Below are 14,398 nucleotides of genomic sequence, written 5' to 3'. Positions count from 1 at the left end.
AAAACCACCTTCCCATACATACAGTTTTCATTTGTACATATATCCTGCTCACTCACTTACTTAAAAATCATAGAGAAGGAATGGTGTGCTGAAAAAAGAGAAAGGAAAGGGCGGAGAATGGGGCCACAGAAAGGGTGTTCAGACTGCAGACTTTGGAGCAGGGTATGTGAGCTACTATTTTCATGCTCCCTATCTCTGATTGGAGTCTGTTAATACGCCGAAATCCACTGACCCATGACAAGGAATCAAAGACAGTGCAAAAATCCCTCCATACTATCCCATCACACACTCCTGGAAACATACACTGAGTAACGCTCCCTCCACAACGACGGTCCATTACACACTGCTGGGGTCAGACACAAAGTGCAGCTCCCTATACATTGTCCCAACACACACTCCGGGGTCTTACAAGGAGTGAAGCTCAGTCCACACCGACCCAGCACACACTCCCGGGGTCAGAGAAACAGCGAATCTCTCTAAATATTATACCATCTCACTCTCTAGGTCAGACATGTGAAGTACCTCCCACACCATCGCAGCACATGCTACTGGAATGAGAAAAGGTACGAAACCCTCTCCCTCCTCCGTTCTCCCCACTCACCAATACCCAGCCTTTCGGCTTTCCAGCAGCCTCGAATTGTGTGTGTCTCTCGGAGATGGTGTATGTGTGTGAGTGGATTGTGTGCTGCCGTTAGAGGAAGGAAGGGGAGGAGAGAGGAGGCCAGGGAAAGGGTGGTGAGAATGCAAACACTGATGCAAGTGGTGTGGAATCACGTGACCGGCCTGTGCATGCAGAGTTGTGGAGAGATTCAGATCCTGGTGATCGATATCCATGGTACGGGGGGAGGTGAAACACCACCCATCATCTCCCCCTCATACTCCCCACAATTACTTGTGTCACAGAGTGGGAGGAGAGTGGAGAGACGACGTAGGTGGGGAACGTTTATCACATGGAGTGTATCACCGAGACGGGGATGGGACGTATGGGAACGTACGGGATGATGGAGACGGCGAAGTATGCAGGAGGGGGTTTGGGTCATGGAGACGGGGTTGCTTGGAACTGAGGGATGGGTGACGGCGACGGGAGTGGTGTATTGTAGACAGTGTGTGACGGTGACGGGAATGAGTGTAGGGGAGAACGTTTGACGGGGCTTAGAGGGATTTTGCAGATGGAGGGTGTTATGCATATGGTGTGAAGTGTTTTCGATTGTTCTGGAATTACATTGCAGGTTAACATTCTCCCAATATGTCCTTCCTATCACACCCTCGGCATCCCGAGTGACCCTGAGTTCATCCAGTTCCATTTCCAACTCCTCAACGCGGAGTGTTTGAAGCCGCAGCTGGATACACTTAAGACCATAAGACTCAGGGGCAGAGGTCGGCCATTCGTCCCATCGAGTCTGCTCCGCTATTTTATCATGAGCTGATCCATTCACCGATTTAGTCCCACTTCGCCCGCCTTCTCACCATAACCTTTGATGCCCTGGCTACTCAGATACCTACCCATCTCTGCCTTAGATACACCCAATGACCTGGCCCCCACTGCCGCCCGACACATCAAATTCCAGAGATTCAACACCCTCTGGCTAAATGAATTTCTTCGCATCTCTGTTGTGAATGAGCGCCCTTCAATCCTTCAGTCATGCCCTCTCGTAACAGACTCCCACACTATGGGAAACAACTTTGCCACATCCACTCCGTCCATAACTTTTAACATTCGAAATGTTTCTATGATGTCCCCCCTCATTCTTCTAAACTCCAAGGAGTACAGTCCAAGAGCGATCAAACGTTCCTCAAATGTTACCCTCTCATTCCCGGGCTCATTCTCGTGAAATTTCTCTGAACCCTCTCCAACATCAGCACGTCCTTAATTAAATAAGGTGCCTAAAACTGCACACAGCACTCCTAGTGAGTTCTTACCAGTGCCTTATAGAGCTTCAGCATCTCACCCCTGCTCCTATAATCTATTCTTCTAGAAGTAAACAATAGGTGCAGGAGTAGGCCATTCGTCCCTTCGTGCCAGCACCGCTAATCAATGTGATCACCGCTGAACATCCACAATCAATACCCTATTCCTGCCTTCTCCCAATATCCCTTGACTGCGCTATCTTTAAGAACTCTATCCCACTCTTTCTGAAAAGCATACAGAGAATTGGCCTCCACTGCCTTCTGAGGCAGAGCATTCCATAGATCCACAACTCACTGGGTTATATTTTTTTTTCCTGAACTCCGTTCTAAATGGGCTGCTCCTTATTCTTAAACTGTGGCCTCTGGTTCTGCACTCCCCCATCATCGGGAAAATGTTTCCGGCCTCTAGCGTGTCCAATCACTGAATAATCATATATGTTTCAATAAGATCCCATCCCATCCTTCTAAATTCCAATGTATACAAGTCCAGTACTCCAATCTTTCAACACCTGACAGTCCCGCAATCCCGGGAATCAACCTCGTGAACCTATGCTGCACTCACTCAATAGCAATAATGTCCTTCCTCAAATTTGGAGACCAAATCTGAACACAATACTCTCGATGTAGTCTCAAGAGGGCTCTGTGCAACTGCAGAAGGAACTCTTTGCTCCTATACTCAACTCTCCTTGTTATGAAGGCCATCATGCCATTATCTTTATTCACTGCCTGCTCTACCTGCACGCTTACTTTCAGTATCTGACAAACAAGAACACCTAGATCACATTGTACTTCCCTTTTTCCTAACTTGACACCATTCAGATAGTAAATGCCTTCATGTTCTTGTCACCAAAGTGGATAACCTCACATTTATCCACATTAAACTGCATCTGCCATGCATTTGCCCACTCACCCAACCTGTCCAAATCACCCTGCATTCTCCTAACACCCCTCCTCATATTTCACACTGCCACACAGCTTTGTGTCATGTGCAAATTTACTAATGTTATTTTTAATCCCTTCATCTGAATCATTAATGTATATTGTAAATAGCTGCGGTCCCAGCACTGAGCCTTGCGGTACCCCACTAGTCACTGGCTGCCGTTCTGAAAGTGACCCATTAACCCCTACTTGTTGTTTCCTGTCAGCCAAACAATTTTCTATCCATTTTCTACCCTCAATACCATGTGCTCTATTTTTGCCCACTAATCTTCTGTGTGGGACCTTATCAAAGGCTTACTGAAAGTCCAGATACACTACATCCACTGACTCCACTTGTCCATTTTCATAGATAGATCCTCATAAACGTCCAGAAGATTAGTCTTGCGGAGTCAGACAATAGAGGTGATCCCCACTACACCGACCCAACACGCATAGCCCAGAACACAGAATGAGTAATCCTATCTCTCTCTCTCTCTCTCTCTCTCCTTCCCCGTCTCTCTCCTCTACGTCTCTCTCTGTCTCTGTCCCGCCTCTCTCTCTGTCTGTCTCTCTGTCTCTCCCTTGAGAATCGGGTTCAAGCGGGTTGTGGAGGGGAGTTTCACTCTGTCTGATCACGGGACTGTGTTAAGGGACGGTAAGGAGGAAGTTTAACTCTGGGCCTGACCGTGGGGCTGTGTGGTGGGACGATGTGACCCGGTAATCCACACGGTCTCCGTTTGTTTGTTCGGTACGGTCTAGTGGTACTTATCCTCTCTCTCTCTCTCTCTCTCTCTCTCTCTCTCTCTCTCTCTCTCTCTCTCTCTCTCTCTCTCTCTCTCTCTCTCTCTCTCTCTCTCTCTCTCTCTCTCTCCCTCTCTCTCTCTCCCTCTCATCTCTCTCTCTCTCTCTCCTCTCTCTCTCCCTCTCTCTCTCTCTCTCTCCTCTCTCTCTCTCTCTCTCTCCTCTCTCTCTCTCTCTCCTCTCTCTCTCTCTCTCTCTCTCTCTCTCTCCTTGAGAGTAGGATCGGGGGATGGGGGATTTTACCTCACCTTTCCTGCTGGTCAACGTTGGCAGAATAATTTGCTTTCGGGGCTAGAGCTGCTGTGGTTGCGGATGCACGCATTCCTGAAACAGGTGGTCTGGCAGAGATCCTGAAGGGAATTCGCGATTGTCCTGGATTCAAGGGTCGAATACAACTCAAGGACTTTTCGTCGATATTGGCACCGGGTCCTGTTCATCTCCTGATATTGTTACACAACAGGCAGCTGGTCTCGTTCGGAAGAGATCAGGGAGAGGCGAAACTCTGTCATGAAGAAAAGAGAAATTTACAAAAGTGTCGGAAGGCTAGGTAATATCTAAAAGATTATAAGGCTAGCAGGAAGGATCTTAAGAGGGAAATTTGGAGGGCCAGAAGGGGCCATCTGAAGACTTGGCGGGCAGGATTAACGAAAACCACAAGACTTTCTACAAGTACCTGAGGAGCAGGAGGATAAGACGTGAAAGAATAGGACGTATCAAGTGAGACAGTGGAAAGGTGTGCATGAAACCGCAGGAAATAGCGGAGGTAATGAATACTTCGCTTCAGTTTTCACTATGGAAAAGGATCTTGGTGATAGTAGTGATGACTTGCGACAGACTGAAAAGCTTGAGCATGTGGATATTAAGAAAGAGGATGTGCTAGAGCTTTTGGAAATCATTAAGTTGGATAAGTCGTCGGAACCGGATGAAATTTACCCCAGCCTACAATGGGAAGCGGGACAGCAGATTGCTGAGACTCTGCCGATGATCTTTACATCATCAATGGAGACGGGAGTGGTTCCGAAGAATTGGAGAGTTGCGAATATTGTTCCTTTATTCAAGAAAGGGAGCAGAGATAGCCCAGGAATTTATAAAACAGTGAGTCTTATCTCAGTGGTTGGTAAGTTGATGGAGAAGATCCTGAGATGCAAGATTTATGAACATGTGGAGAGGTATGATATGATTAGGAACAGTCAGAATGGGTTTGTCAAGGGAAAGTTGTGCCGTACGAGCCTGATTGAATTTTATGAGGATGTGACAAAACAAGTTGCTGAAGGAAGAGCAGTAGATGTAGTGTATATGGATTTCAGCAAGGCATTTGATAAGGTACCCATGCATGGATTATTGAGCGAGGTACAGTGGCATGGGGTACAAGGTGAGATTGCCTTGGGATCCCGAACTGGCTTGCCCACAAAAGAGTGGGTGTGTACGGGTCATATTCTGCATGGGGGTCGTTGACCAGCGTGGTGCCCTGAGGGATCTGTTCTGGGACCCTTACTGTTCGTGATCTTTATAAATGACTGGATAAGGAAGTGGACGGATAGGTTCCTACGTTTGATGATGACACAAAGGTTGGTGGTGTGTGGATAGTGTAGAGGGCTATCACACGTTACAGCGGGACGTTGGTTGGATGTAAAACTGGTCTGAGAAGTAGCAGATGGAGTTCAACCCAGAATCTTGTGAAATGGTTCTGTTTGGTAGCTCAATAATCTGACAGTACTAATGGTAATACTCTTGGCACTGTGCTGGATCAGAGAGACCTTTGGGGTCCGAGTCCAGAGGACGCTCAAAGCAGCTGCGCAGGTTAACTCTGTGGTTAAGAAGGCGTCCGGTGTATTTGCCTTCATCAATCGTGGAATACAAATTAGAGCCGGGAGGAAATGTTGCAGTTATATATGCCCCTGACCCAGCCCACCTGGAGTACTGTGCTCAGTTCCGGTCGCCCTCACTACGGGAAGGATGTGGAAGCCATAGAATGGGTGCAGAGAAGATTTACAGGGATGTTGGATTGGGAAGCATGCCTTATGAAAATAGGTTAAGTGAACTCGGCTTTTTCTCTCTGGAGTGACAGAGGATGAGAGGTGACATGACAGAGGTGGAAAACATGCTGAGAGGCATTAATCGTGTGGATAGTCAGGGATTTCCCCCCCCCCCAGGGCTGAAATGGCTGACACAAGAGGACACAGGTTGACGGATCTGGAGAGTAGGTACAGAGGAGATGTCAGGGTATGCTTTTTACTCAGAGAGTGGTGAGTACGTGGAAATGGTGACTGGCGCAGTGGTGGAGGCTGATACAATAGGGTCTTTTAAGAGACTTTTAGATGTGTACATGGAGCTTAGTGAAGGACTATAGGTAAGTCTAGTAATTTCTAAGGCAGGGACATGTTCGGCACAGAACTGTGGGCCGAACAGCCTGTATTGTGCTGTAAGTTTTCTATGATTCTATGAAATTACGGAACATAGAAAATGGGTCCCAGCAACATACCATCCAGGACTCTCGTTCTCTCCACAGAGTCTCCGTTTGTTACCCATAGTAACGAATCCATTGTCAGGACAGCTCGCCTCTGCTCTCCCTCACATTCCCTTCTGAGCCACAGAACGTTAAACAGAGCCACCAACTGCTGTCAGCAACTACCACCACACACACACACCACACACACACACACACACACACACACACACACACACACACACACACGCACGCACGCACACACACACACACACACACACACACACACACACACACACACACACACACACCCACTGAGGGGGGTGGACAGAGGCCCGAATGGGAATATATTGCTGGTGATATAGCGGACACTAGGGGGAGTGGTGTCCACGCAGAGCTGTGGAGAGATTCAGAACCCAGAGGTCAATATCCGGTGGAAAGGAGGAGGTGTGACAACTGGCACCAATATTCCCTTTCCTCATCACACATCCTCTGATCACGGAGAGGGAGTGGTGTAGCGGAGTGAGGTGCAGATATACTGAGGGGGCAGTGGAGGTATGGGAAGACGGAAATGGAGAGGGGCGTAGGGGAGGACGGGGTGACGCCTACGAAGAGGATTATGGGGGAGGGAATTCGGTTCGGAGTCATGGAGTTTTCTAAGGGAGGGTAGAGTGAAGGGGACGTCAGGGGTCCCTATATTCACATTGTGTATTCCCCAGCCTTGCACACCAAAATCCATCTCTCCTTCAACACTTCCTACTATTCACAGTGTCGGTCGTTCCCTGCTACAACGAAGTAAGCACCGCTTGGGTTCCAAGTTACCAAGAGCACCTTTGCCAGGAAACATCTTCTCAAAACCCACACATTCCAGATACTTTCTGATCCAAGGTAAACTTCGCATTTTTCCAATTTAGAATCTAAACTTTAGGAACGTCCTATCGTTTCCGATAATTATTTGAAACTAATGACTTTCTGATCACTAAGTACAATGTGTACCCTGGCATAAAACTCTGACACCTGCCTTGTCTCATGCCGCAGTAGCAGATCAGGTATTTCTCAGGTATGTTTTGGGATAGTGTGGCGGGCTGTCAGAGGTTACAGCGGGACATTCATATAATGCAAAACTGGGCAGAGAAGTGACAAATGGTGTTCATCCGAGATAAGTGTAAGGTGGTTCATTTTGTTAGGTCAAAAATGAAGACAGAATAAAGTCTTAATGGTCAGACTCTTGGCAGTGTGGAGGATGAGAGGGATCTTGGGGTATGAGTCAATAGGAAGCTCAAAGCAACTGCGCAGGCTGACTCTGTGGTTAAGAAGGCATACGATTTATTGGCCTTCATCAATCCTGGGATTGAATTTAGGAGCAGAGAGGTAATGTTGCAGCCTTATGGGACCCTGGTCAGACCCCACTTGGAGGACTGTGCTCAGTTCTGGTCGCCTCACTATAGGAAGTGTATAGGAAGTTTCCTGGACTGGGGAACATGTCTTATGAAAACAGATTCAGGGAACTTGGCCTTATTTCCTTAGAGCATATATGTCAAACTCAAGGCCCGCGGGCCAAATCCGGCCCGCGGTGGAATTATCTTTGGCCCGCGAGATAATAGCTAATTACTATTAAAGCTGGCCCCAGTAATTGAAGCGCCTATGGCGTATGATATGGCTAATGCTGAGTTTATTCAGGTACCAAGTTTTCAGGGTTTTTAGTGTTTATTCGGCAGTCTTCTTCATAAGAAACGGAATTTGTAAAGTGAAACACTTTGTAGTTATAGCAGAGACTGAGACACATGAGAGCAGGCTGAAAAAACGGAGGCAACGAAAGCTGCGTTCGCACTCGTCCGACTGATCCGGCCCGCATGAAGCTGCATTTTGCTTGATCCGGCCCGTGACCTAAAACGAGTTTGACACCCCTGCATTAGAGCGACGGATGATCAGATGGCACCTGATAGAGGTGTATAAGATGATGAGAGGCATTGATAGTGTGGATAATCAGAGGCTTTTTCCCAGGGTTGAAATGGTTGCCACAAGAGAACACGGGGTTAAGGTGCAGGGGACTAGGTACACAGAAGATGTCAAGGGTAAGTGTTATACGCAGAGAGTGGTGAGTGTGTTGAATGGGCTGCCGGCAACGGTAGTGGAGACGGATACAATAGGCTCTTTTAAGAGACTTTCGTACAGGTACATGGAGCTTGGATAAATAGAGGGCTGTGTGTTAGCCTAGTAATTTCTAAGGTAGGGACATGTTGAGCGCATCTTTGTGGGCCGAAGGGCCTGCATTATGCTGTAAGTTTTCTATGTTTCTATATTACCACCACCAAATCCCACAGGGGATGAAGAGCCAGTATGAATAGAACTGAAAAATTCTAAGGGTAGAAACACCCTAATACAAGTTATCCACAGGCATGCAAACAGTAGTCTGGATGTAGGGTGTAAATTGAACGAAGAGTTAAAATTGGCATGTCGCAAAAGTAATGATACAGTTGACACAGGGGATTTCAACATGCAGGTAGACTGGGAAAATTAGGATGGTACTGGACCCCAAGAAAGGAGGTTTGTGGAGTGCCTCCGAGATGGATTCTTAGAACGGCTTGTATAGGAGCCTACCAGGGAGAAGACAATTCTAGATTTAGTATTGTGCAATGAACCGGATTTGATCAGGGACCTCGAGGTAAAGGAGCCATAAGGAGGTAGTGACCATAATGTGATGTGATTTAACCTACAATTTGAGAAGGAGAAGGAAGAATCGGATGTGCCAGTGTTACAGATGAACAAACTGAACTAAGCAGCTATGACGGAGGAGCTGGCCAAAGTTCAATGGAACAATAACCCTAGCAGGGAAAACAGTGGAACAACAATGGCAGGAATTTCTGGGAATAATGCAGAAGGTGCAGGATCTGTTCATTCCAAAGAGGAAGATAGATTCTAAGGGGAGTAAGGGGCGGCCGTGGCTGACGAGGGAAGTAAAGACAGTATAAAAATAAGAAAGAAGAAGTATAACATAGCAATGATTAGCGGGAAGCCGGAGGACTGGGAAGCTTTTAAAGAGCAACAGAAAATAACAAAAGAAGCAATGCGCGGAGAAAAAAAAAGAGGTACGAAGGCAAACTAGTCAAGAATATGAAGGAAGATAGTAAAAGCTTCTTTAGGTATGTGAAAAGAAAAAAAAAACAGTTAAGACCAAAATTGGGCCATTGAAGACAGAAACCGGTGAATTTATTATGGGGAACAAGGAAATGGCAAACGAGTTGAACAGGTACTTTGGATCCGTCTTCACTAGGGAAGACACAAACAATCTCCCAGATGTAATAGTGACCACAGAAACTACGGTAATGGATGAACTGAAGGAAATTTATATTAGGCAAGAAACGGTGTTGGATAGACTGTTGGGTCTGAAGGCTTATAAGTCCCCGAGACCAGATGGTCTTTATCCCAGGGTACTTAAGGAGGTGGCTCTAGAAATCGTGGACGCATTGGTAATCATTTTCCAATGTTCTATAGATTCCGTATCAGTTCCTGCGGATTGGTGGCTAAAGTTGTCCCAATTTTCAAGAAAGGGGTGAGAGAGAAAACAGTGAATTATAGACAGGTTAGCCTGAAGTCAGTGGTGGGAAAGATGTTGCAGTCAGGTATAAAAGAGGAAATTATGACACATTTGGATAGCTGTAAAAGGATCAATCCGAGTCAGCATGGATTTGAGAAGGTAAAATCATGCTTGACTAATCTTCTGGAGTTTTTTGAGGATGCAACTATGAAAATGGACAAGGGAGAGCCAGTGGATGTAATGTACCTGGACTTTCAGAAAACCTTTGATAAAGTCCCACATAGGAGGTAACTTGGCAAAATTAAAACACATGGTATTGGGGGCAGAGTACTGACATGGATTGAAAATTGACTGGCTGACAGGAAACAAAGAGTAGCGATTAGTGGGTCCCTTTCGGAACTGAAGGCTGTGACCAGTGGGATACCGCAATGTTCGGTGCTGGGACCGCAGCTGTTTACAATGTACGTTAATGATTTAGATGAAGGGATTGAAAGTAACATTAGCAAATTTGCCGATGACACTTAGCTGGGTGGTAGTGTGAAATGTCAGGAGGATGTTATGAGAATGCAGGGTGACTTGGACAGGCTAGGTGAGTGGGCAAATGTATGGCAGATGCAGTTTAATGTGGATAAATGTGAGGTTATCCACTTGGGTGCCCAGAACAGGAAGGCTGATTACTATCTACATGGAGTCAGGTTAGGAAAGGGGAAGTACAACGAGATCCAGGTGTTCTTGGACATCAGACAATGAAAGCAAGCATGCAGGTACAGCAGGCAGTGAAGAAAGTTAATGACATGCTGGCCTTTATAACAAGATAACTTGTGTATAGGAGTAAAGAGGTCCTTCTGCAGATGTACAGAGCCCTGGTGAGACCCCACCTGGAGTATTGTGTGCAGTTTTGGTGTCCAAATTTGAGGAAGGACTTTCTTGCTATTGAGGGAGTGCAGTGTAGGTTCACAAGGTTAATTCCCGGAATGGCGGGACTGTCATATGTTAAAATATTGAAGCGACTGGGCTTGTATACACAGGAATTTAGAATGATGAGAGGGGATCTGATTGAAACATATAAGATTTTTAAGGGATTGGACAGGCTGGAGGCAGGAAGCATGTGCCCGCTGATGGGTGAGTCCAGAACTAGAGGCCACAGTTTAAGAATAAGGGTAGGTCATTTAGAACAGAGATGTGGAAAAACTTTTTCACACAGATAGTGGTGGATTTGTGGAATGCTCTGCCCCAGAAGGCAGTGGAGGCGAAGTTTCTTGATGCTTTCAAGAGAGGTTAGATAGAAATCTTACAGATAGCTGGGTCATGGTATATGGGGAGAGGGCATTAACGGGGTACTGATTGTGTATGATCAGCCATGATAACAGTATATGGCGGTGATGGCTAGAAGGGCCGAATGGCATACTCTTGCACCTGCTGTCTATTGTCTATATGTGTAAACTGTCTTCCATCTCTTCAGTAGACATCCCACGTTCCTTGGAATAAACACAATGAATTCTGAATCCCTCCCATCTGCACCGTAGCTTGAGCCACGTGCTGAACTGTATGGTCTTCCTGTGTCTGGGCACATTGGGACGGGTGGTGGTCCTGTCCTTTAGGTTAACTGCTAAATCCCTGACTTCACTGTGCGGAAACACCTTCTCATACATACCGATTTCGTTGGTACATGTATGGACAAGACGTCGAGCTGCTCACTCACCCACTTAAGAATCATAGAATCTTTCTGCAATAGCAGTTGAGCCTCTTTCTATGGCACTTAAGTCAGCTACATTATTTCAAGCTGTTCGGAGAGGGGTCGCAGAACTTTCCCATTGAAATCTTCTCAATTCAGATCTAACCCTGTCGTGCTCTCCACCCTTAAATCTTTAATCAATTTCGCTGCCACTGTACGTTCACATCAGTTCAGCTTTGGGTCCCATTCATAGAAACCATCTATTTCTTCCCTCCACACTCGATTCAGTTTTTAGACACTGGAGTTTGAACGGCCTTATGCGCATTAAGCATTTGTGCAATGAAAATATATTCAATAGTTTTGATAACCTGTGCAGTAAATATGGCCTTCCGCATAATCTTTTTTTTTCAATACCTGCAGATTCGCCACTTTGTTAAGGAAAATTTTCCCTCTTTTCCTGATCTACCACCTGCTATGTTGTGGGACAAACTCAATCTTAGCTTTAATAATGAAGGGCTGATCTCTGTACGATACTCTCAGCTGATGTCTTTGGGAATTCAAGATCTAAATAAAACTACGACTAGCTGGGAGGATGACCTGGGTGTGGATCTGGCTGAGGGATATTGGGCAAAAGCACTGAATAGGGTTCATTCCTCGTCATCATGTGCTAGACTCGGGCTCATACAATTTAAAGTTTTACACTGTACATTTAAGTAAAGCCAGGCGTGCTGACATATATCCTGGGACAGACGCTGGCTGTGACAGGTGTTCCTTCTCTCCGGCTGGTTTAGTGCATGCATTTTGGTCTTGCCCTCGGCTTGATAGTTACCGGGCACTGGTTTTTAAAATTATCATTGTGGTTTCGGGGGTGACACTGAGACCTTGCCCGCTTATAGCTGTATTTGGTGTGGCAGATGATGTTTTGGGTTTAAGTGCAAACAAGTGGGATATCATTTCACTTACATTGTTTTTAGCCCGTAGGAGAATCTTGCTGGTCTGGAAATCTGCCACTCCCCCATCTGCTGCTGCTTGGTTAGAGGACGGAATGGTTTTTTTCTGAAATTAGAAAAGATTAAATTCACTCTGAAGGCGTCTGTGAGAAAGTTCTATTCGAAATGGGGACCTTCCTTGTCGTATTTTGGGAGTCTTGAGGAATTACCTCTTAGCTGAGGGCATTTGATTGTACTTGGAAAGTTGCTTCCCTTTTAACACGCACATGGGTTACCTCACAGGGTGGTTGATGAATTGTAATATGAGTCTATTCTGGATCATCTGAGATGTTGTAGATGTGTGTGGGACTTCGTCTTGAAGTAGTGTGGGGGTATGGCTGTGAAATGTCCGTACTTGTATATGTGAAAGTTTGTATTGTAAATACATTAGCTGTCATTGTATGTTCGGGGAGGGCGGGTGAGGGGAGGTTTGTTTAGGGGTAAGAAACAAAAGCAAAATGGAGGAAAATGTATCCATTATTATTCTGTACAGTGACCTTCCTTCAATAAAAAATATATTACAAATAAAAAAGAATCATAGAGAAGGGATGATGTGCTGTGAAAAGAGGAAGGAAGGGGCGGAGAGTGGGGCCACAGAAAGGGTGTTCAGTTTGCAGCCGTTGGAGCAGAACGTGTCAAGCACCATTTTATTGCTCCCTGTCTCCGATTGGAGTCTGTTTAAACGCCTAAATCCACTGACCCATGGCAAGGAGACACAGACAGAGTGTTAATCCTTCCATAACATCCGATCACACACTCCTGGAAATATGCACTGAGTAACGCTCCCTCCGCAACGATCCATCACACCCCCCCGGGATCATACACAGAGTGCAACTCCCTCCATATTGTTTCAACACACACTCCGGGGTCACACACAGAGTGAAACTCCGTCCTCAACGTCCAAACGCGCAGTCCATTCGTCGGATAACCAGCGAAGTTCCCTAAATATTATCCCATCACACTCCCGGGGTTAGACATGTACCTCCCGCACCGTCGCAGCACACCCTACCGGAGTCAGCAAAAGTGCGCAGCCCTCTCCCTCCTCCGGTCTCCCCACTCACCAATACCCAGCCTTTCGGCTTTCCAGTAGTCTTGAATCGTGTGTGTCTCTCGGAGATGGTGTGTGTGTGTGTGTGTGAGCGGACTGTGTGCTGCCGTTAGAGGAAGGAAGGGGAGGAGAGAGGAGGCCAGGGTGGCGAGTTTGCAGCCACTGATGCAAGTGGTGTGGAATCACGTGACCGGCCTGAGCATGCAGAGTTGTGGATAGATTCAGATCCTGGTGATCGATATCCGGTGGAACTGGGGGAGGTGTAATACAGAGAGAGAGAGAAAAAAACTAAATGTATCAGGGATGGGGTAAGAAGGGGAGGGGCATCATCGAAAGTTAAAGAAGTCAATGTTCATGCCATCAGTTTGGAACCCCTCCTTATTTAGTTGTTTGTGTTTGTCCCTCTCTCTGCCCATCACTCTTTGTCTGTTCTCCATCTCCCTCTGGCGCGCCCCTCCCTCTTTCTTTCTCCCTAGGCCTCCCGTCCCAAGATTCTTTCCCTTCTCCAGCTCTGTGTCAATTTCGCCAATCAACTCTCCAGCTCTTAGCTACATACCATCCCCTCTGGTCTTCTCCTATCATTTCACATTTCCCCCTCCTCCCAACTACTTTCTAATCTCTCACTATCTTTCTATTCAGTTAGTCCTGGCCCGAAACGTTGACAGATGCTGCCTGGCATGCTGTGTTCCACCAGCATTTTGTGTGTGTTGTGCAGGAGTGGATGTGGGTCACGAAACGGGGTTGCTTGTAGCCGAGGGATGGGTGACGGAAACGGGAGTGGTGTACTGCAATCTCTGTGACAGTGACTGGGAATCGTGTAGGAGGAGGGCGACGGAGTGGGGGTGTGGTTCTGGAGAGGGAGGGTGTTATGCATGAGGACTGTTATGGAGGACTGTATATAACTGTATAGTTATGGAGGACATAACTGTATGTTATGAAGGACTGTATTCGAGTTACAATACAGGGCCTGACTCTGTGTTTGTATCGTTGAGTGGTGAACTCCTGCTGTGTTGCAGAGCCTGTCAGTGTGTCAGTGTCACGATGAGGGGCGTGTTCATGTCAGATGTGGGTTTTG

The 14,398-nt window shown here is 46.6% G+C and overlaps 1 long non-coding RNA gene across 1 annotated transcript; it reads right to left on the bottom strand.

Annotated features, from left to right (window-relative positions):
• Positions 1 to 3,876: 3,876 nt before the first annotated feature.
• LOC140719939 (uncharacterized) lies at positions 3,877 to 13,443 on the bottom strand. The gene is made up of 3 exons (XR_012097051.1): positions 13,337 to 13,443; positions 12,250 to 12,342; positions 3,877 to 4,129 (listed from the first exon to the last, which is right to left on the bottom strand). It is a non-coding gene; the product is annotated as an uncharacterized lncRNA (long non-coding RNA).
• Positions 13,444 to 14,398: the final 955 nt, after the last annotated feature.

This window comes from Hemitrygon akajei, unplaced genomic scaffold (assembly GCF_048418815.1).
Source record: "Hemitrygon akajei unplaced genomic scaffold, sHemAka1.3 Scf000033, whole genome shotgun sequence".
NCBI lineage: Eukaryota > Metazoa > Chordata > Chondrichthyes > Myliobatiformes > Dasyatidae > Hemitrygon > Hemitrygon akajei.
Note: the sequence above shows the minus strand (reverse complement) of the source record. Positions and strands in the feature narration are given on the sequence as shown.